The 25,278-nt window shown below is 31.8% G+C and overlaps 2 long non-coding RNA genes across 4 annotated transcripts; both read right to left on the bottom strand.

Moving 5' to 3' along the window:
• Positions 1-6,136: 6,136 nt before the first annotated feature.
• Positions 6,137-8,868, bottom strand: LOC139898641 (uncharacterized). Of its 3 annotated transcripts, none has more exons than XR_011777089.1 (6): positions 8,172-8,868; positions 7,935-8,062; positions 7,442-7,508; positions 6,748-6,896; positions 6,600-6,634; positions 6,137-6,358 (listed from the first exon to the last, which is right to left on the bottom strand). It is a non-coding gene; the product is annotated as an uncharacterized lncRNA (long non-coding RNA). The 3 variants fall into 3 exon arrangements; XR_011777090.1 differs by having other exon boundaries at positions 7,935-8,411; positions 8,668-8,868; XR_011777088.1 differs by having other exon boundaries at positions 7,935-8,868.
• A 16-nt stretch (positions 8,869-8,884) lies between these two features.
• LOC139898642 (uncharacterized) lies at positions 8,885-10,314 on the bottom strand. The gene is made up of 4 exons (XR_011777091.1): positions 10,072-10,314; positions 9,812-9,952; positions 9,477-9,698; positions 8,885-9,161 (listed from the first exon to the last, which is right to left on the bottom strand). It is a non-coding gene; the product is annotated as an uncharacterized lncRNA (long non-coding RNA).
• Between the last annotated feature and the right edge of the window lie 14,964 nt (positions 10,315-25,278).

Genomic DNA, 25,278 nt, shown 5'->3' with positions numbered 1-25,278 from the left:
AAGAATAACTCCATTGGCCCAGGAATCAAACCAAAATAAAATATTTGCCCCGTTACCAACTTTCCACTTCCAATTATTCGGTCCCAAAATACATTGTAAAGAATTGTCCTTATGAAGGTTGATTAAGTCTCTCCAAATAGGAGAGCTTTGAGTCCTTCGGAGTGAAGAAACGTTGTTCATGAGTTTTCCCGAGAAGGTAGAACCAAATGATGAAATGTCCCGTTCATATTGATTATAAACGTTCCATATTAATTGATTTCGTTGAGAGGTTTTGACCTCTATATGAGACGTTTTTCAAAGACTGCATTCGATTTTTAAAACAACCATAACCTTTATTTTATCGATAAAGGTTTAAAAAATATTACGACGATTATCAAATAATGATAATCAAAATATAGCGTTCTCACACGACCATTACATAATGGTTTACAATAATATTACACAACAATATATGTCTTCGAATGCAGTTTTCAAACAATACTATACAAGCATGGACTCCAAATCTTGTCCTTAATTTAGTATGCAACAGCGGAAGCTCTTAACAATTACCTGAGAATAAACATGCTTAAAACGTCAACAAAAATGTTGGTGAGTTATAGGTTTAACCTATATATTTATCAATCGTAATAATAGACCACAAGATTTCATATTTCCATTTTTCGTAAGCATCATCCCATACATAGAGATAAAAATCATTCATATGGTGAACACCTGGTAACCGACATTAACAAGATGCATATAAGAATATCCCCATCATTCCGGGACATCCATCGGACATGATATAAAAACTCGAAGTACTAAAGCATCTGCTACAACGGATGGGGTTTGTTGGGCCCAATAGATCTATCTTTAGGATTCGCGTCAATTAGTAGACTGATTTACTAATTCTTAGGTTACCAAGCAAAAAGGGGCATATTCGGCTTCGATCATTCAACCATAGAAAGTAGTTTCACGTACTTGTGTCTATTTTGTAAAACATTTATAAAATTGCATGTATTCTCATCCCAAAAATATTAGATTTTTAAAAAAAATGGGACTATAACTCACTTTCACAGATTTTTACTTCGTCGGGAAGTAAGACTTGGCCACGGGTTGATTCACGAACCTATAACAAATAACATATATATCAAAGTATTATCAAAATATATTTACAACATTTTTATTACGTTTTAAAGATTTGAGTTTGTTAAGTCAGCAGTCCTCGTTAGTAACCTACAAGTAGTTGTCCACAGTTAGATGTACAGAAATAAAGCAATATATATTATCTCGAATCAATCCACGACCCAGTGTCTACAAGTCTCAGACTCGATCACAACTCAAAGTATATATATTATTTTGGAATCAACCTCAACCCTGTATAGCTAACTCCAGCATTACTGCATATAGAGTGTCTATGGTTGTTCCAAATAATATATATAGATGGGTCGATATGATATGTAAAAACATTGTATTCGTGTCTATGGTATCTCAAGATTACATAATATATGTTAGAATACATGTATAATACAATATAAGTTAGTTAAGTTATGATTTGTATAGATTTGTTATAAATTTCACGTAGCTACAAGAAGCAAAATTATCCAAACTTGTTTTACCCATAATTTCTTCGTTTTAAATCTGTTTTGAGTGATTCAAGTTGCTATGGTTTCATAATGAACTGAAATTTATGAAACTAAACAGAAAAAGTATAAGTTTATAGCTGGAAATACAGGTTACAAGTTATTTTTTAAAGAGGTAGTCATTTCCGTCGAAAGAACGACATCTTGATGACCATTTAGAAAAACATACTTCCACATTGAGTTTAACCATGATTTTTGGATATAGTTTCATGTTCATAAGAAAAATCATTTTTCCAGAAGAACAACTTTTAAATCAAAGTTTATCATAGTTTTTAATTATCAAACCCAAAACAGCCCGCGGTGTTACTATAACGGCGTATGTCCGATTTTACGGTGTTTTTCGTGTTTCCAGTTTTAAATCATTAAGTTAGCATATCATAAAGATATAGAACATGTGTTTAGTCGATTTTAAAAGTAAAGTTATAAGGATTAACTTTATTTGCGAACAAGTTTAGAATTAACTAAACTATGTTCTAGTGATTATAAGTTTAAATCTTCGAATATGATAGTTTTATATGTATGAATCGAATGATGTTATGAACATCATTACTACCTCAAGTTTAGTAGGTAAACCTACTGGAAGTGACAAAATTTGATCTAGCTTCAAAGGATTCTTGGATGGCTTGAAAGTTCTTGAAGTAGAATAATAACACGAAAAACAAGTTCAAGTAAGATTTCCACTCGAAATAAGATTATTATAGTTATAGAAATTGAATCAAAGTTTGAGTATGAGTATTACCTTGAATTAGAAAGATATCTTACTGTAAATAAGAAAGATTTCTTGAGATTGGATGATCACTTGAAATGGATTTGCAAGATTGGAAGTAAGCTAGTAAACTTGAAAGTGTTCTTAGTGTGTTCTTGAGTTGTTGTTTTGTATGTTGATCTAGGTTAGGATTTATGAGCTAGATTGAGCTAGATTTTGACGAAGATTGTGACGACCCGGGAATTTCCGACCAAATTTAAACTTGATCTTTATATGTTTCCGATACGATAAGCAAAGTCTATAATGTTGAGTTAAAAATTTGAACTAATTTCATTTATGCAAATACCCTTTGACTGTGCTCGACGATTCACGAACCCTAATGTGTGTGTATATATATATATATATATAAATACATGTAAAAATATATAATAATAAAATAAAATTTAAACAATAGAGTTAAATATGTAAAATAAGATACAAAATATTTAGGTGTAATTTACAATGAAATTATATATATACATATATATGATTGCTACTAATATTATTACTAGTTAAAGACCCGCGATTTTCGCGGGTTTTATGAAAAAATAGAGTATTTGTTAAGTTGATTAGAAAGCAAACAATATTAGATAAACCACAAAGGGTTGTGATATATTAAATAAGATAAATAGACCTCATAATACGTTGCACATATTTAACCATCAAAGGATTGTAATAAGAAATGTTTATGAGTAAAAGTACATACGAAGCTGAAATTAAACAATTTTTTTTATCATGGATGAAAATACTATATATATATATATATATATATATATATATATATATGTGTAGTGGTAGGATCAAGAGGGAAGTAACTATTCGGGGGGAAGTGGGGGGAAGCAAAAACTTTTTTTTTTTCGTTTTTTGAAAAAACTTTGTTCACGAACATTATAGATGAGATGAAAATATGAACATTTAGTAGAGACACTTTGTGATAAATGTTTTTATTTTGGCAGGAAAACGCTCGAAGAAGTAATATATAACAATTATCGTGTTTTTCGAGCGTATTTTGAGGTTTTAGTTATTGGGGTTTAGATATTAGGGTTTAGATATTAGGGTTTATAGGGTTTAGATATTAGGGTTTAGAAATTTAGGGTTTAGGGTTTAGATTTAGGGTTTAGATTTAAGATTATATATATATATATATATATATATATATATATATATATATATATATATATATATATATATATATATATATATATATATATATATATATATATATATATATATATATATAGATTGAGTTTTTAACACGAACGGTTTAGAGTTTAGGGTTTAGGGTTTGGTGTTTTGGGTTTATGGAATAAACCCAAAACACCAAACCCTAAACTCTAAATCGGGCTAAATTTTACTTCACAAAACATGGAAAAAAAACGTTCATATTCTTCACGAACAATATTATTTTGAATGCTATTTTTGTCGATCGTTTTCCCGCCTAAATAATAACATTCATCACGAAGTGTCTCTTCTAAATGTTCATATTTTCGTGTGATCTTGATGCCGGAAAAAAAAATTTCAAAAAAAAACGAAAAAAAAGAAAAAATTTTGCTTCCCCCCGATTGGTTACTTCCCCATTGATCCTGCCTATATATATATATATATATATATATATATATATATATATATATATATATATATATATATATATATATATATATATATATATATATATATATATATATATATAACTATTTCATTAGCATGAGCGTCACAAGAATTAACCCATTATATAGACCCACGAATTCGCGAAAATTTTTGAGGGATGAATCACCATTGACTTGTATGAATCACTATATCTTGTTTAGTATTTGTTAAGTTTATAATAAATTAATTCAGTTGCAATATTAGTGTTACCTGAATTATAATCAATGTAGATTTTTTTCACTTAAAAACAATACATATAAAATAAAATTGAAAGTCTAACACTGTAAAAAAGACTAACATCCATTTTACCAGGAAAAGACCCGCGAATTCGCGGGATTGGTCAAAAAAATTGTTGTCATAAAGTAAAACATAAGGTTTCATGTACTTGTATCTTTTCTTTGATTTCGGAGTATATGATATGCAATAGACATGAAAAAGAATATGATACACTTCAAACATATCTTTTTTGGGTGTCATATGACGACTTACATACCAGGTACCTGCATACAGTAAGTGGCAACAAATACTTTTACCAACAACAAATATTTTTATCAACATATTGTACTACTACGAAATTTATACAATAATATTAATGGGTCGTGCGTTGCACCGGTATTTTGTTAACAATTGCTAATAGGTTAACAACACAAATTACTTGACATAGTTGTAGTAAGGGTAAACACAACTAATACTTTTATAAAATTGCTTGTAGATGGTAAATATATGTATTACAACATCTTCGGTCTTTTGTTTCTGATGTTAGATACGTTAATAATCAGCTACTGTTGTTGGTATATTTGCTTCTTCATGTTGCAGAGAAATTGCATGTAAATGGCTAAAATCACAAAAGATCAAAAAATAATGTAATAATAGACACTATATAAGTGAAGGACTCGTCTTTCAAGAAGATTTGGAATGAATATGTGCCATGATATTCACTCCGATGTATACACTTTTTCTTTTTACTGTGGAAATGTTTAAAAACAAACGTTTTTTTTTTAGTTTTTTTTTTTTACTTTTTTGGTAGTATGTTAAAAGGCATTAAAATAATGGAAATAACTAACTCTGACATTAGTAACGGGCGTTTGGCTGGATTATAAGAATAACACTATTCAAATGAATAAACTTAACTAAATAACCCTATAAATCTAAACCTTAAGCCCTAAAAGCTAGACCCTAGAATCTAAACCCTATACTTTAACCTAAACCCTAAATCTAAACCCCAAAATCCTAAACCCTAAACCTAAACTCTAAAATATGAACACTAAACCCTAAATCTAAACCCTAAACCTTAAACACTACACCTTACACCCTAAATCTAAACTCTAAACACTAAACACTAACCTAAACTCTAACCCCTAACCCTAAACCCTAAATCTAAACCCCAAACCCTACACCCTAGAAACTAAACTCCAAACCCTAAACCCTAACCTATATCTTAAACCCTAAACCCTAAAATATAAAGCATAAACCATAAACGCTAAATCTAAACTCTAAACTTAAACTCTAAACCCTGCACCCTAAATCTAAACCTTAAAAACTCTAAACTCTAAAATATAAACCTAAACCCTAGAATCTAAACCTAAACCTAAACCCTAAATCTAAACCCTAAACGCTAAATCTAAACCCTAAATCCAAACTCTAAACCCTGCACCCTAAATCTAAACCCAAACCCTAACCTAAACCCTAAAAACTCTAAACCCTAACCCTAAACCCTAAAATATAAACCCTAAATCTAAACTCTAAACCCTAAAATCTAAACCCTAAAACCCTAAAAGCTAAAATGAACAAAAAGTTAATCTCCCTACCCTAAGGGTTTGTTCCTAAGTTGTATTTTTGAAAGAAAAGAAAGTAAGTAGAAAGAAAGTAATAAGCAAGTATGTTCCCTAGTTTTCATTTAAGAAAAAGGGAAGAGAAGTGGATGGAGAATTTGGTCTAATTTCCCCTATAATCTTTCCTTCCAAAATGAAAAGATATCATTCCCATCCCTTTCATCTCCTTCCATTTCTATTCATTTCTTTTATCATAAAACTCGGGAACACAGTCTAAATAATACGTAGTATAGAATATGACGAAGAATGAATGAATGTTCATATATCATGAAACGTTATTTCATTAAAACAAAATTACATGTATGAGAGAAAAAATTAAAAACACATGATATCTATCCTTCATGAAAATTATCGGTAGATCTTTTCTTATATTGCACGAACTGTGATTGCAGTACATCAACAGTGACAGGGTTGAAATTTTCGTTTAACATTAAAGCGTCTTCTTGGTGAATTGTGCATCCACTTGTTGAAAATTTGGTCAACTAAATCCGCATATGCACTTCAGTATGGTAAAACTAAAAACGCAATGAACAGATAGTTCTAATTGATATGTATTTACATGAGAGCAAGAGAAAACTATAAAAGGCCAGACGAAACAAATAAAAGATAACGAAACCTACACCACATAGGTAAATAACACAGATAACACAATATCAATAGCACATTCATAAATACTCAGAAAACACAATTACAATATAATCCAATGAAACCTAAAAAAGGACAACGTTGATTTAGAAAGGAACCAAAAAAAAGTACCCGATAAGCAAACAAACCCTGATAGAAGAAACAGCCTGCAAAAAAATCAAAACAAAAGAATACGAAGAGACATTAACCCTCATATCATGAAAAGCATGTTCATGAACCCTTAAATAAATTAAATCAGGAAAACGAAAGAAAATCTTACTACATGTATTGTATTTGAATCGATTCATCTAACGGGGTTGCAGAGAATCATCTGATTGAATTTAAATAAAAACCCTAATGGCTTTAAATATATGCTGATCGAACGACCGGTAATTCAACAGATACGAATTTGGTGTTCCACCCAGAAATCTACACATGATCAGACGAAAAAGAAGAGGGTTTGTTTAATTGGGCGTGTGATTGATTGAAAGGTTTTAGAAGGGTAATTAAGGGAGTTCATTGTTAAGAATTGATTTATTAGCTAATAGTGGTAGGAGATTATTTTAAGCCATTGGATCAAAGGGTATTAGGAGGTAATTTTTTTATCCATGGGTTCTTAAGGGGGATTTAGAAATATTTATTACTTAATAATTATTCTCTTTTAATGTATAGTAGGGAGGGATAGGGATATTATATAAATATATAAATAAAGCAGTTAGAAAGGCTAAGTTGAAGCTGAGCAACCGTTGCTTAAATTTGTGAAATGCAACATTGTGATTTGTGAAATAGAATCATAATTGGTGTAATGATATGCTCCCTAAAAAATATATATACGAAATGGCACTTAGATCGTTTTATCAATTTGTAGTTTTTGTACCATTGTGATATCCCCTTATAAAGATAAAAAAACTAAAACATAAATAAATAGTATGCACCTTGTGATATCCCTTCAATTAGAACGATGTGGTTCTTACCTTCGAGTTTTTTCATAATGCATGAAGGTGCACGGAAGAGAGAAAAGGAATATGATGGAACCTATCACTGTACTAAAAAGAAGAAAGTTATCACAAATGAAAATAATAATTATGTATAGTAAAAACGAAAAAAAAAAAGTGATTATATTCGGATGATAGACGTATCCAGTACATGAGGATACATGACTTCGACTCCATAATCTGGACTTGTTATTAATGCATCAAGTCAGTAGTAACACACTATGTCAGATTGCTACATCACTTGTTAAACACGTACTTCAAAAGTGTGATTATTTTCCCAAATTTCAGATGTATAACAATATAATAACTTACAAGAACAATGAAAGGCAATTCGAATATAGCAAAACACCATCTCCAAGGTTTGATATAGATCACCATTTGGAGTCACTAATTTTAAGTTCAAAACTGACAACAAAAACAAAGATGCAAGTAGTTACTCAATTTACCATACTTTCAAAATAAACTTACTAACCTTTAATGAACAATTTCATATAGCTCATTTCAACGAACGCCTTGCGTGCATGAAAGAAAATACTTATAGAACCATTTCAAATGTGCAACAAAGTCACAACAATTAACGAATTGCTTATCCATATAGAGCTGAAACAAATGTAACGAAGCAAATCATTGTTATATGGCAGGGTTTACAAAATAATTATTGAAAATACACAAATCAAATACTTGGATTTTATAATGGAATGGTTCATACCTAAATTTACAATTGAAGTCAACTAAATCCTTTGTAGTTTACAGATTTCAACTGAAAAATGGGAGGTTCTGATTGTACTTACATGGTAGAAATTAAAAGACGCTTCCACGTTAATGCACAAACACTGAAAATATTAAAATCGAAAAATCAATTCCGCCATTCACAACACCGCCTTCACTTGCAACCCAAACAAATATATACACTTGTACAACGAACAAAGAAATCAACACTAAAATCAACCTGGAAGTATAGTTTGATTGGCAAAATCAAGGAAGGAGAAAACCATAAATGTGCTGGTGTGGAAGCTGTAGTTTTGGCGGCGTGTGGAGCTAACGGGTGAGTGGAAACGGGGGTTTTTGCAACGGCAGCGCTGCTGGCCACGATTGGAGATGGTGGTGATTAATTTGTATTCCGCCATTCACAACACCGCCTTCACTTGCAACCCAAACAAATATACACTTGTACAACGAACAAAGAAATCAACACTAAAATCAACCTGGAAGTATAGTTTGAGTGGCAAAATCAAGGAAGGAGAAAACCATAAACCTGCTGGTGTGGAAGCTGTAGTTTTGGCGGCGTGTGGAGCTATCGGGTGAGTGGAAACGGGGTTTTTTGCAACGGCAGCGCTGCTGGCCACGATTGGAGATGGTGGTGATTAATTTGTGAGGAGGACTGAAGAGTGTGACAATGGATGCTAGGTGGTTCAAATTATGATTGAGAGAGATATTAGGGCTGTTGCGTTCAAGATGATTGTTACATCGATTTGTTGTAGATGATGATGATGATGAAACTGGGAGCATGGTGTTATACGATTGATATTTTATTTAGAATCCGTTTACGATTGGAGGCATAGATGAAACCACTTTCATTCTAGGGTAGAGGAAGGATTGTCTACAGCTCGCCTCCCCCATACATCGCATGTGCGGGATTGGGTATTGTTGTTGTTGTCTCATGAGCTGCAACCTCCTTCAGTATTCTGACATCTTCACTCTATCAAGGCACATAAAAAATGTATGATAATTAAATAAAAGAAGTTGCTCTCACATTGTACATACTATTGCACAAGCATTTCATATTCATTCAATGAAAATATCATATATGTTGCATGAAGCTTTCATTAACAATAGCAACTTCACATATACGTTAAAAGCTTGTACATTTTTCTCCAATTCAGCTATGTCTTAAAAATCTTAAAAATCTCCTAGTCAAAGATCATCCAAATGAGACGGAACAAATAGAAAAAAAAATATACTTATTCCAATATATCTGATGTAGTGTGGAATAAATCAAATAATGTTAATATACCTGCAAATTGAAATGGTTCTAATATCCATCCAAATAATGGCATTATATAGAGCAACCCCGGTAAACTTGCTCCAAACCACAATAGTTTCCCTTTGATTAGTAACCCCCATAGCTTTAAGACCATTATCAACATTATACCCCTCAGAAGTTGCTTTGTCAACAGCCTTTGATATGCACCTCTTCACACTTTCAAGAATTTCCATTGGATCATGTTCAACTCATCTATGATCACCACAACAAACATGAAAAGGTCATATTTTTTCACGCTATGATTCTTTTTTAAGAAAATTGGCTGTCTTAACAATTAATTTTATTAAAAATGCTGATTCACTTACTCTAGTTGTGGGCAGTACTGAGTGAACTCTACTTGATGAGATCCAGTGGAATTAGCATTCTGATCATAGCTAATGAATCTTGTGCTGATGATACCATTTTTACATGAACATAACATATTTTAATTTATGTAATTGTATAACCTGCAAATTGATCAACACTATAAGAATTTCAACTCATTAATCGAAAAAGTAAAAGCCTGAGAGTATAACATGTTTTCAATTGAGGTACAGATATAAGTTTGATCTATATAAATTCGAACCTGTTATTTGTAGATCTGAAAACCAATCGGAGGTTATCAATGAGTGACAAAAGTTGCGGTAACTAAAGAACAAAGAAAAGCCTAACTGGAGAAATCGGAGCTTATCATCAAATTCAAAGAATCTGTTGTCGAAAATTAATTCGTTCATGGTATTCATTAACGGATTTATTATATTTCTAAGGTTTGTGTATCAACAATTGGGACGATTTAGGATTATCTTGAGACAGAATTGGGGTAGAATTTGATGCGGTGCGTTTGTAGAGTATTGAACAAAAACCCTTCAATTTCAGAGGAACCCCTACTTTTGTTGAAAGCTCTCGTGTTTTTTCTTAATTTAAGGGTATTTTACGTACTTGATTAAAGTTAGTTTGATTTATTAGCTAATAATGAAATGAAAGTGAATGAATATGGACCATTAGATTAAAGGGTAGATTAATGTCTTTTGTTGATCTAAAGGCTTTAAAGGAGGTTTTATAAAGATTTATTAGCTAATAAAAACCCTCTTTTAAAGGATAGAGTGATATTGTAATATATATAGAATAGATATAAATGTTAAATATTTAAATATGTTATTAAATAAAATAAGTATTACCCAAGTAATGAAATATAAAGTTAATATATTATATGTTAATGTATGAATGTTGTATTATGATCATTACCTTCGTTAAGGTTAATATTAATATTAATATTATTATAAGAAGTGTTATTAATAAAATTGATAATGATATTATTGTTATCATTGATAATATCATCATAATTAATAATAAATTTTAATAATAGTTATTATGATTATTATTAGTATTATTATTAAATATTATTATTAAGAATTGTTATTATTACCTTTATCATCAAAAATTATTATTAAACCTATTATTTTTGTTATCACATTATTATCATTAGATTCTTTATCAATAAATATTATTAATATTATTATTATTATTATTAATTAATATTATTATTAGTATATAATTATACTAATTATTAATATTAAGTTTATAAATAAAAATCAGGAAAAAGGAATCCAATTTGTTACACGTTCCTCTCATACTTTTTCAGTTTTTGTTTTTGTCTCCAAAGTTGTTACATGTCACTTTCATTAACGCTATCAGATGAAAAATTACACGTTATATGTAATCTCTGTATTTGAGAACGGATAAACAACAGAAACAAATATATATATATATATATATATATATATATATATATATATATATATATATATATATATATATATATATATATATAAAGAGTGTCGACTACTCTGTATTGCTCCATTTTTTTTAGTTCGATTTCGATTCAAATTTAAAAATCTGTTAATGTAGTGTTGTTAAGAATCACCCACTCAAACTTTCTACAAAATTTCAAGTTTCAATTCCTTATATCAAGCACGAATTGACGAGTCAAAGGTAAATTCTAAAAAAGTCAAAGTTGTGTTCATCGTAAAATTGGTAAAAAAAATTTATGTTTCTGTTAAAATTAACTATCCATAAAGTTTCTAATAATGCTTTGCAACATGTTTTATGTTGTAAATATTTTGTATAACATCCTAAATTTGAAAATCAAATTATTATTTTTTTGTTTAAAGTCAGCGACGAAGCAGCAGATGAGTTTTATTTTTTTTTATTTTTTTTAGACCAATTAATCACAAATTATAATTTCTGTATTAGGTATTAAGTCCTAAATTCAAATCTCTATCGATGGCGGTTATGATTTTGCTTTTGTTGATTTTTGTTGTTTGTGAAGAAGATGAACACAAGTAAACGGGTCAAATAAATATGAATTACTTATTAAAACAGATATGGAACAACAGAAGAATGGTAAGGGAGGTGTTTGGGTATTCAAGGGGTCGCGGGTTCAATCCTCGACCATGTCATTTTTTTTTAAAAAAAAGAAGAGGGAAAGAAATAGACGAATAAGGGGTTAAAAATAAATGATATGGGAGTTTAACCAGAGAAGGGTATACTCTTTTATATTTGTTTATTTATTTCTATCATTATTATTATTATTGTTATTATTATTGTTATTATTATTATTATTATTAATCAAGTATTAGTAATATTATTATTATTAAGTATTATAAGAATTATTATTATGATTGTTATTATTATTATTATAGTTATTAGTATTATTATCATTATAATTATTGATACTTACATTAGAATGTATTTAGTATTATTATTATTGATATAAGTATTATTAATATGATGATTATTGTTAAATTGTATCCTTTATGAAACATAGATATTGTTATTAATATATGTATTAATATTATTATGATTAGGGTTATTATTAAGATATGTATATTATTATTGTTATTATGATTAATATTATTACTAATATAGTTATTATTATTATTATTATTATTATTATTATTATTATTATTATTATTATAGGTATTATAACTAATATTATCATTACTAATATAAGTATTATTAGTATTATTATCATTATTATTATATTGAAAATGATACAACTTATTATTATAAATATTAGTATTGGTATCATTCCATAACTAATAGAATTATTATTATTACCATGATTATAAATATCATAACCATTATTATTATTATCATTACTAATATAAGTATTATTAGTATTATTATCATTATTATTATATTGAAAATGATACAACTTATTATTATAAATATTAGTATTGGTATCATTCCAAAACTAATAGAATTATTATTATTACCATGATTATAAATATCATAACCATTATTATTATTATCATTATAAGTATTATTATTAATACTATCATTATTATTATTAATATGGTTATTAGTATTGTATTATTAAACTTATTATCATGACTATCATTATTATACTGTTATCACTAAAACTATTAACATTATTACAAATAGATATTTTTACACTATATTTTATTATTAAAGAGATAATAATTAAGCTATATGTAAAAGATAGCAATTAATATATAATTATATATTAAACCTTTAAAAAATACAGTTTTATCATTTATAGTAAATAATAGTTATACAAAACATATGAACTAAATATATTAAATTCATCTAAATAACATATAGTATAACAAGTATTTTATTAATAACAAATTATATATATAATTTCTCGATTACGATTATGTGTATTAATCAATATACAAATTATATAGGTTCGTGAATCCAAGGCCAACCCTGCATTGTTCAATGTCGTCATATGTATTTTTACTACAAAATACAATAGAGTGAGTTTCATTTGCCTTTTTACCCTTTATATTTTTGGGATGAGAATACATGCGCAATTTTTATAAATGTTTTACGAAATAGACACAAGTAATTGAAACTACATTATATGGGTGAATGATCGAAGCCGAATATGCCCCTTTTGCTTGGTAACCTAAGAATTAGTAAACCGATCTACTAATTGACGCGAATCCTAAAGATAGATCTATTGGGCCTAACGAACCCCATCCAATGTACCGGATGCTTTAGTACTTCGATGTTGTTTTTATCATGTCCGAAGGATTTACCGGAATGATAGGGGATATTCTTATATGCATATTGTTAATGTCGGTTACCAGGTGTTCACCATATGAATGATTTTTGTCTCTATGCATGGGACGTATATTTATGAGAACTGGAAATGAAATTCTTGTGGTCTATTAAAATGATAAAAATGATTATTTATGTTAAACTAATGAACTCACCAACCTTTTGGTTGACACTTTAAAGCATGTTTATTCTCAGGTATGAAAGAAATCTTCCGCTGTGCATTTGCCCATCTTAGAGATATTACTTGGAGTCATTCATGACATATTTCAAAAGACGTTGCATTCGAGTCGTTGAGTTCATCAAGATTATTATTAAGTCAATTATAGTTAGATATATTATGAAATGGTATGCATGCCGTCAACTTTCGATGTAATGAAAGATTGTCTTTTCAAAAACGAATGCAATGTTTGTAAAATGTATCATATAGAGGTCAAGTACCTCGCGATGTAATCAACTGTTGTGAATCGTTTATAATCGATATGGACTTCGTCCGGATGGATTAGGACGGGTTATGAAAAAGATGATGAAGAACACTTAGAACAATGGAAGAACACTTGAGAGAGAGTTGTTTAATGCATGAAAGTTGTGATCAAAATGTGTTTGTGTGTGTGCCCATTCACGTGAACTAGGGGTGTTCATAAAGGCTCCATTAGTTTGTAATTTTGTGTAATCATTCATGCTAGTTGCCAAATGATGGTTCCTACATGTGTTGGTGACTCACAAGGGCTACTAAGAGCTGAATTATTATGTGTATATACCAATAGTATATACGTCTAGGAGCTGGGTATTGTACGAGTACGAATACGGGTGCATACGAGTAAGATTGTTGATGAAAATGAATGAGAATGTAATTGCAAGCATTTTTGTTAAATAGAAGTACTTTGATATGTGTCTTGAAGTCTTTCAAAAGTGTATGAATACATCTTAAAATACTACATGTATATACATTTTAACTGAGTCGTTAAGTCATCGTTAGTCTACATGTAAGTGTTGTTTTGAAACCTTTAAGTTAACGATCTCATTTAATATTGTTAACCCATTGTTTATTATATCTAATGAGATGTAAATTATTACATTATCATGATATTATGATGTATGAATATATCTTAATATGATATATATACATTAAAGTGTCGTTACAACGATAATCGTTATATACATGTCTCGTTTTGAAATCCTTAAGTTAGTAGTCTTGTTTTACATATGTAGTTCATTGTTAACATACTTAATGATATAAATAATTATCATTTTATCATGTTAAGTATAGTGTAACAATATCTTAATATGATACATATGTACTTAGTAAGACGTTGTCATAACGATAATCGTTATATATATCGTTTCGAGTTTCTTAATTCAGTAGTCTCATTTTATGTAAATAACTCATTGTTAATATACCTAGTGAGATACTTACCTATCATAATATCATGTTAACTATATATATGTCCATATATATATCAACATATAGTTTTTACAAGTTTTAACGTTCGTGAATCGCCGGTCAACTTGGGTGGTCAATTGTCTACATGAAACTCATTTCAAATAATCAAGTCTTAACAAGTTTGATTGCTTAACATGTTGAAAACATTTGATCATGTGAATATACCAATTTCATTATATATATATAAACATGGAAAAGTTCGGGTCACTACAGTACCTACCCGTTAAATAAATTTCGTCCCGAAATTTTAAGCTGTTGAAGGTGTTGACGAATCTTCTGAAAATAGGTATGGGTATTTCAGCTTCATTTGATCTTCACGCTCCCAGGTGAACTTGGGTCCCCTATGAGCATTCCATCGAACCTTGACGATTGGTATCTTATTTTGCTTGAGCCTTTTAACCTCACGATCCACTATCTCGACGGGTTCTTCAACGAATTGTAGTTTTTCATTGATTTTAATTTCGTCTAAAGGAATAGTGAGATCTTCTTTAGCTAAGCACTTTTTCAGATTCGAGACGTGAAAGGTATTATGTACATTGGCGAGTTGTTGAGGTAATTCAAGTCGGTAGGCTACTGGTCCGACACGATCTAAAATCTTGAATGGTCCAATGTATCTTGGATTTAGTTTCCCCCGTTTACCAAATCGAACAAGGCCTTTCCAAGGCAAAACCTTAAGCATGACCATCTCTCCAATTTCAAATTCTATATCTTTCCTTTTAAGGTCCGCGTAGCTCTTTTGTCCACTCTGAGCGGTTTTCAACCATTGTTGAATTTTGGATGATTTTATCTGTAGTTTCTTGGATTATCTCCGGACCCGTAATCTGTCTATCCCCCAAATCATTCCAACAAATCGGAGATCTGTACTTTCTACCATAAAGTGCTTCAAACGGTGCCATTTCAATACTCGAGTGGTAACTGTTGTTGTAGGAAAATTCTGCTAATGGTAGATGTTGATCCCAACTGTTTCCAAAATTAATAACACATGCTCGTAGCATGTTTTCAAGAGTCTGTATCGTCCTTTCACTCTGCCCATCGGTTTGTGGATGATAGGCAGTACTCATGTCTAGACGAGTTCCCAATGCTTGTTGTAATGTCTGCCAAAACCTTGAAACAAATCTGCCATCTCTATCAGGGATAATAGAGATTGGTATTCCATGTCTAGAGACAACTTCCTTCAAGTATAATCTGGCCAACTTCTCCATTTTATCATCTTCGCTCATTGGCAAAAAGTGTGCTGACTTGGTGAGACGATCGACTATTTCCTAAATAGTATCATAACCACTTGCAGTCCTTGGCAATTTAGTAATAAAATCCATGGTAATGTTTTCCCATTTCCATTCCGGGATTTCAGGTTGTTGAAGTAGACCTGATGGTTTTTGATGTTCAGCTTTGACCTTAGAACACGTCAAACATTCTCCCACATATCTAGCAATATCGGCTATCATACCCGACCACCAAAAGTGCTTCTTGAGATCTTTGTACATCTTTCCCGCTCCGGGATGTATTGAGTATCTGGTTTTATGTGCTTCCTTAAGTACCATTTCTCTCACATCTCCAAACTTTGGTACCCAAATTCTTTTAGCCCTATACCGGGTTCCGTCTTCCCGAATATTAAGATGTTTCTCCTATCCTTCGGGTATTTCCTTCTTCAAATTTCCCTCTTTTAAAACTCTCTGTTGCGCCTCCTTTATTTGAGTAGTAAGGTTAGTATGAATAATTATATTCATAGCTTTTACTCGTATAGGTTCTCTATCCTTTCTGCTCAATGCGTCGGCTACCACATTTGTCTTTTCCGGGTGGTAACGAATCTATGACGATCGCTCCAAATCCACTTGGACGAACACGTCATTCATCGATTTCATTGCGAGGTATTTGACCTCTATATGATACGTTTTGTAAACATTGCATTTTTTTGAAAAGGCACACCATAAATAAATATTTAAATCAAAGGTTTTCGACATCTGATGATTTCTACATATAGACAATCACTGTAATATAATAGTTTACAATAATACTTCTGTTGACAATGCAGTCAAAATAAGATAGATGGTGATGATTTGTGAATGCAACGTTTTCTCGAATAAAGCATGTATGACTCCATGCACATATCTTGTATAACATATAAGCAAACAGTGGAAGACTTCTAGGGAACCTGAGAATAAACATGCTAACAAGTGTCAACACAAAGGTTAGTGAGTTCATAGTTTTAATGTTTCGTATAATCTGTATATAAAGGTGGATCACAATATTTCAGTTGTTTCATCCAGAAACGTTTATCAAAATATTCTACAAGATTGAGCACCCTGGTAACTAAACTTTAACGTCTATATAATAAGTACCCCTGTTTTAACATACATGCAACCAACATGTACAATACACGCAATTCAGCGTGTACTAAACTCAAATAGCATACGTCTATTTTATAGTTCAGGCTAGAGTTTCTATACCTGGAACAGACGGGGATGTCAAGCCCTATGGATCCATATATAACTACTAGCGCCCACCAGTTCTTATAACCAGCAGTTACTAGTTACCAAAGCTAAGGGATTTTCGGTTCAAACTCGGTGTAGAATTTAGTATGTACTTGTATCCATTGCGTTTAAAATAAAGTGCATGTATTCTCAGCCCAAAAATATAGATTTCAAAAGCAATTAAAAAGGGAGCAAATGAAACTCACCTTAGCAGCATATAAAGTAATTCAACGGAATGAGACCGAAACTTGGAATGCAAAATAACCGTAGACCTCAACCTAGAGATCATATGTTGGTCAATAAATGTCTATTAAGCTAGGTCAGGTCATAGTGTATCATAATCCTAATGCTCGAGATAGACATACAAAAGTTATCCAAAGTCGTTTCAAAAAGTCAATTTTGATAGTTGTTTAACAAAACGAGACGTGTCCTATATAAGGATTCATTTACTCGGCTGGTAATATTCAAAAATCCACTTTATCAATCTTATTAACAAGTTGTTTAAATATCAATTGCAGATTCAAAAGCAATTTCAATTAACGTTAATCATAATTCAGTTGATCATAACTTTTAATTCGTTCACCGAAATTACGCGATTTCTAAATGAAAAGTTATTGATTTTTCACCAGCTTTCCAACGACATGCATATCATATACCTTTTATCAGTAATGTATGTATTTAATTCGTGATTTATCATAAACTGTCCAACTATGAAATTTAGCATACAAGCATGCATAAACATATATACTCGAGCACTAGACATGGATACACTTATTAATATATAAAAGATAAGATATGAATGCTCACGTATCAATATTGTGATTCAATATTGCAGGAAAGTATGTAGGCGCAACGAAGATGATAAACACTAGGTTTGACTTGCGAACAATACCCACGAACATTACCCATAACCTCCATAGTTATAACCCATAGTTTCCTTAGCTCTATCTTGCTCGAAAACCATTTTGAAATCATTTGGACATAACCTCGTCGTAGTATTTTATGTATAATACTAATAATTATTATACTACTAATAATAATAATAAGATTAATAATAATATTAATCTTAATAATAATAATAATAATAATAATAATAATAATAATAATAATAATAATAATAATAATAATAATAAAATAAATTAAATAAATATACAGAGTAATATTAGAGAAAGAGGGATAGATAGATTCAGCTGGAACCAGATTGAGCTTTTATAGTACCTGACTTGAAACAGTACCCCATGCGATCGCATGGGGTTTAGCCTCCTTGGCCATGCGATCGCATGGCTATGGGATCCAGCTCACAATCGTTTTGTACACTAGCTTGTCGACATATTATTATAATATAAATATAATATATTTAATTTATATAATTAATTATATATTATATTATATTCAAGTGCATAGTTGACTTGTAATTTTTGGTCCATTGACTCGTACGTTGTTACTCGACTTATGTCCCGGTTCCGATTTCTCGAATGCATTTTCGTACGCTTAGAAAACTAGTACTTTTCGTTACGCGACGTGTACCTTTATCAAAAATTAAACTTAATCATTGATAAACTATATCACTCGAAGTGTAGCTTTAATCAATTAAGTGTTTTGATTATTTGCTTCTATAAATCATCGTCTCGTAGTATATACATATATATATTTTTATTTTAAAATAGTGTTTTACTGTAGCAAAGGTACTGTAGCAAAGTTTTTTTACTGTAGCAAATAGTGATTTTCGAAAACACTGTAGCTTTTCGGGTACTGTAGCAATTCAAAAATACGGTAGCAAATTAGTGTTTTAGTGGTTCGTCTTAAACGTTTTAGTTAAATTATCTAAATATCAATCGAATCAATAATCGAATGTTACTATCGTTTACTAAATAACTTGAAATCATATATATATATATATATATATATATATATATATACACATTAAGTTATATATATATTGTTCGTGAATCTTCGAGAACAGTCAAAGAATAATTGATTACATGAATATAGTTCCAAAACTCTCGTGACTCAACATTACAGACTTTGCTTATCGTGTCGAAAACATTAAATCATTTAAAGATAAAGTTTAAATTTGGTCAAAAATTTCCGGGTTGTCACAGAATCTCAAAGTCGTAATCATTCAACAGTTCAATCCACCTACGCTGTCTCATGTTCAATTGTTTCTGATTAAATATATGTTGGAGACTTTTGTGGTCGGTATATATAATACTTTTGACCCCATATAAGTAGTGCCTCCAAGTCTTTAATGCAAAAACAACAGCGCCCAATTCCAAATCGTGAGTCGTATAATTTTGCTCGTAAATCTTCAATTGTCTGGACGTATAAGGAATTACCTTCATTCGTTGCATTAATACACAGCCGAGGCCTTGCTTTGAGGCGTCACAATATATCACAAAATCATTATTCCCTTCAGGCAATGACAATATAGGTGCCGTAGTTAACTTTTTCTCTAACAATTGAAACGCTCTCTCCTGCTCATCCTTCCATTCAAATTTCTTCCCTTTACGCGTTAATGCAGTCAAGGGTTTTGCTATTTTGGAGAAATCTTGGATGAACCTTCTGTAGTATCCAGCCAATCCTAAAAATTGGCGTATATGCTTCGGAGTTTTCGGGGTTTTCCACTTTTCAACGATTTCAATCTTTGCTGGATCCACCTGAATACCTTCTTTGTTCACTATGTGTCCGAGGAATTGAACTTCTTCCAACCAAAATGCAAACTTTGAAAACTTAGCGTACAGTTTTTCTTTCCTCAACAAATCTAGCACTTTTCTCAAATGTTCTTCATGCTCTTGATCATTCTTTGAGTAAATAAGTATGTCATCGATGAAGACAATGACAAACTTGTTAAGGTATGGTCCACACACTCGGTTCATAAGGTCCATGAACACAGCTGGTGCGTTAGTCAACCCAAACGGCATAACCATAAACTCGTAATGACCGTAACGCGTCCTAAAAGCAGTTTTTGGAATATCATCCTCCTTCACCCGCATTTGATGATATCCGGAACGTAAATCAATCTTCGAGTACACTGACGAACCTTGCAGCTGATCAAATAAATTGTCGATTCTCGGTAGTAGATAACGGTTCTTGATGGTAAATTTGTTCAACTCTCTATAGTCGATACATAATCTAAATAAACCATCTTTCTTTTTAACAAACAAAACAGGAGCTCCCCATGGTGATGTGCTTGGTCGAATGAAACCACGCTCTAAAAGTTCTTCTAATTGGCTCTGAAGTTCCTTCATTTCACTGGGTGCGAGTCTGTATGGAGCACGAGCTGTTGGTGCAGCTCCCGGTACAAGGTCTATTTGAAATTCAACGGATCGGTGTGGAGGTAGTCCCGGTAATTCTTTCGGAAATACATCGGGAGATTCTTTTGTGACGGGAACATCATTGATGTTCTTTTCTTCGGAATTTACTTTTTTGACGTGTGCTAGCACATCATAGCAACCTTTTCTTATTAGTTTTTGTGCCTTCAGGTTACTAATAAGATTTAACTTCGCGTTGTTCTTTTCTCCGTACACCATTAAGGGTTTTCCTTTTTCTCGTATAATGCGAATTTCATTTTTGTAACAAACGATCTCTGCTTTCACTTCTTTCAACCAGTCCATACCGATTATCACATCAAAACTCCCTAACTCTACTGGTATCAAGTCAATCTTAAATGTTTCGCTAACCAGTTTAATTTCTCGATTCCGACATATATTATCTGATGTAATTAATTTACCGTTTGCTAATTCGAGTAAAAATTTATTATCTAAGGGCATCGGTGGGCAACTTAGTTTAGCACAAAAATCTCTACTCATATAGCTTCTATCCGCACCCGAATCAAATAAAACATAAGCAGATTTATTGTCAATAAGAAACGTACCCGTAACAAGCTCCGGGTCTTCCTGCGCTTCTGCCATATTAATATTGAAAACTCTTCTGCGGCCCTGCCCATTAGTATGCCCCTGATTCGGGCAATTTCTACTAAAGTGGCCCGGTTTTTCACATCCAAAACAAACTATGGCGGTGTTATTTCATCCGACATTATTTGTTCTTTTAGTTCTATTATGCATTGGTCCGTAGATCTCGCACTTTGTCGCACTATGACCATTTCTTTTACACCTGGTGCAAAATGTCGTGCAGAACCCCCGGTGATGCTCTTCACACCTTTGGCATGGCTGTTTTTGGTTTTTGTTGCCATTGTTGTTATTGAGATTGTTGTTGGGATTGTTATTGTTGTTATTGTTGTTGTTGTTGTTATTGTTGTTGGGACGGTTATTGTAGTTGTTGTTGGGACGTTTGTTGAAGTTGTTGTTGGGATTTCGATTTGTTGCGATTGATGTTGCGGTTGTTGGGATAGTTGTTGCGATTGTGGTTGTAATTGTTGTTGTTGTATTGGTGACCCTTGTCATTGTTTTCCTCCCACTTTCTCTTGACTTGTTTCGCGTTGGCTTCTTCGACCGCCTGTTCTTTAATCCTTCCCTCAATCTGATTTATGAGTTTGTGAGCCATTCGACTTGCCTTTTGTATAGAGGCGGGCTCGTGTGAACTCACATCTTCTTGAATCCTTTTGGGTAACCCATTTACAAATGCGTCGATTTTCTCTTCTTCATCTTCGAACGTTCCAGGACACAATAGGCACAACTCTGCGAATCGTCGTTCGTACGTGGTAATGTCGAAATCTTGCGTTCGTAATCCTCTAAGCTCTGCCTTGAGCTTATTGATCTCATTTCTGGGATGGTACTGCTCATTCATCAAGTGCTTGAATGATGACCACGGTAATGCGTAAGCAGCATCTTGTCCCACCTGCTCGAGATAGGTGTTCCACCATGTTAATGCAGTACCTGTGAAGGTATGCGTAGCGTAATTTACTTTGTCTTCTTCAGTACATTTACTTATGGCAAACACCGATTCAACCTTTTCAGTCCACCATTTTAATCCGATTGGACCCTCGGTTCCATCGAATTCTAAAGGTTTACAGGCAGTGAATTCTTTGTAGGAGCATCCTACATGATTTCTTGTGGAATTAGTTCCACTGCTAGAACCAGAGTTATTGTTGTTATTTTGCATTGCGGCCTGTACTGCAGCTATGTTCGCAGCAAGGAAAACACGGAAGTCTTCCTCACTCATGTTCAAGTTCTGATGAATCGTCGGTGCCATTTCCTTCAAAATTAGCCAAAAGAATTGAGTTAATCATATAGAATTTAAGAGTAGTCAATAGTATTTCGTATCATAATATGAACTTATTTATAAAAGCTTTTTCTTCATATTAGCATTTTATAGTTTTAATTCGGGGAGTACCTACCCGTTAAGTTCATACTTAGTAGCTACTATATAATTCAACTACCACGCTTCTATATGAAAAACTTATTACAATAATATTTCGCGTTCAAACTTTTATACAATATTTTACAAACATACAATACCACTATTATACATATAGGATGAAATATAGCACATAATAACTTTGCTACACGACAACTATAAAGGCAATTCTAGTTAATACACAAGTCGTTCAACAAAAGAAATAAAGACACATAATTCATAAGTCCAGAAACAAGTCATGCATCCGGGTTTTACTAGTATTATTTTCCATCATTGGTCTTGTGGAAAATATCCGTTGTGACCGTTGGCTAGGCAGTATGTTGTAATGTCATCAAAAGGACGAGGGTTACGTAATGCCCAACAGCCCCGTAATAATCTAAAAACCTTTTTTCTCACCTCAACTACCGAGTCCGTCACTTGTGGGAAGGTTTTATTTAAAAGTTGCAACCCAATGTTCTTTTTCTCAATTTGGTGAGAAGCGAACATTATTAACCCGTAAGCATAACATGCCTCTTTATGTTACATGTTAGAAGCTCTTTCTAAAGAACGGAGTCCTATGTTGGGATATGTTGAGTCAAAATAGGTTCGTAACCCGTAGCGTAAAATTGCATCTAGGTTTCCCGCACTAAATGCCTTAAAGAAAACTTGGTGTAACTTAAAGTCTCCCCAATGTGATATGCCCCATATTTCAAAGGAAAACCTTTTATAAACTAAGGCATGCCTGGAATGTCTTTCAAACATTCGACAAACTAATTTTGCAGTAAATAATTGTGCTGATGAATTCTGCCCGACTCTAGACAAGATTTCATCAATCATATCCCCTGGTAGGTCTTCTAAAATTTTTGGTTGTCTATCCTTAACGTCCATTTTTGTTTTTATATAATGTAAAATAAACAAGGATTAGATTCATAAAAGATAATTAACAAACAATACAAGCAATTTTTACATAAAAAAATACAAACACACTACAATACATATATTACACAACATGATTACAACTCTTTATTCCGACTCACTCGTTTCTTCTTCTTCGGACTTGGTTCGTTTCGCTAATTTCCTAGGGATATATGGTGCTCCCCTAATACGAGCCGTTCTTTTCTCAAATGGTCTAGAAAAACCTGGTGGCTTAGATGTTCCCGGGTTATAGTGAAAGTTTAAGAAATACGGGTGCTTATGGTACACCCCATCAGGGTACTTCATGTTAACATAAAGTTCATCGGTTTTGGGCTCGGGTTTTTCTATTTTGATTCCTTTTCCCTTATTGTTTTCTTTTGCTTTTTCAAATTGAGTCGAGGTAATTTCTATAACATTATCGGAATCCTCATCGGGATCTGATTCATCAGAAAACTGGTAATTTTCCCAATATTTTGCTTCCTTGGCGGAAACACCATTGACCATTTTTAACTTTGGTCCATTGGTTGAGGATTTTCTTTTATTTAATCGTTTTTCTGTAGTTATTAATATTTCATCCTCCGAAACCTCTTCTTCTTTCGGTTCCTCTTCTTTCGGTTCCTCCTCTTCCGGTTCCTCCTCTTCCAGTTCTTCCTCTTCCGGTTCTTCCTCTTCCGGTTCTTCCTCGGGAATTTGTGAATCTTCTCAAAATATATTCGACTCTTCATTATTATTAGGTGAGTCGATGGGATTTGTACTAGAGGTATACATCTATCACATAATATCAAACACGTTAAGAGATTAATATATCACATAATATTTACATGTAAATAATATATAGTTTCCAACAAAAAGTGTTAAGCAATCGTTTTTAAAGAAAATACGGTCGAAGTCCAGAGTCACTAATGCATCCTAACATTAGACACACACTAATGCAATTTATGGTTCTCTAAGACCAACGCTCGGATACCAACTGAAATGTCCCGTTCATATTGATTATAAACGTTCCATATTAATTGATTTCGTTGCGAGGTTTTGACCTCTATATGAGACGTTTTTCAAAGACTGCATTCGATTTTTAAAACAACCATAACCTTTATTTTATCGATAAAGGTTTAAAAAATATTACGAGGATTATCAAATAATGATAATCAAAATATAGCGTTCTCACACGACCATTACATAATGGTTTACAATAATATTACACAACAATATATGTCTTCGAATGCAATTTTCAAACAATACTATACAAGCATGGACTCCAAATCTTGTTCTTAATTTAGTATGCAACAGCGGAAGCTCTTAACAATTACCTGAGAATAAACATGCTTAAAACGTCAACAAAAATGTTGGTGAGTTATAGGTTTAACCTATATATTTATCAATCGTAATAATAGACCACAAGATTTCATATTTCCATTTTTCGTAAACATCATCCCATACATAGAGATAAAAATCATTCATATGGTGAACACCTGGTAACCGACATTAACAAGATGCATATAAGAATATCCCCATCATTCCGAGACATTCATCGGACATGATATAAAAACTCGAAGTACTAAAGCATCCGCTATAACGG

The sequence above is a fragment of the Rutidosis leptorrhynchoides genome, chromosome 3, assembly GCF_046630445.1.
Source record: "Rutidosis leptorrhynchoides isolate AG116_Rl617_1_P2 chromosome 3, CSIRO_AGI_Rlap_v1, whole genome shotgun sequence".
In the NCBI taxonomy this organism is placed as follows: Eukaryota; Viridiplantae; Streptophyta; class Magnoliopsida; order Asterales; family Asteraceae; genus Rutidosis; species Rutidosis leptorrhynchoides.
The sequence above is the reverse complement of the archived record's forward strand: the minus strand, read 5'-3'. Positions and strand labels throughout refer to the sequence as shown.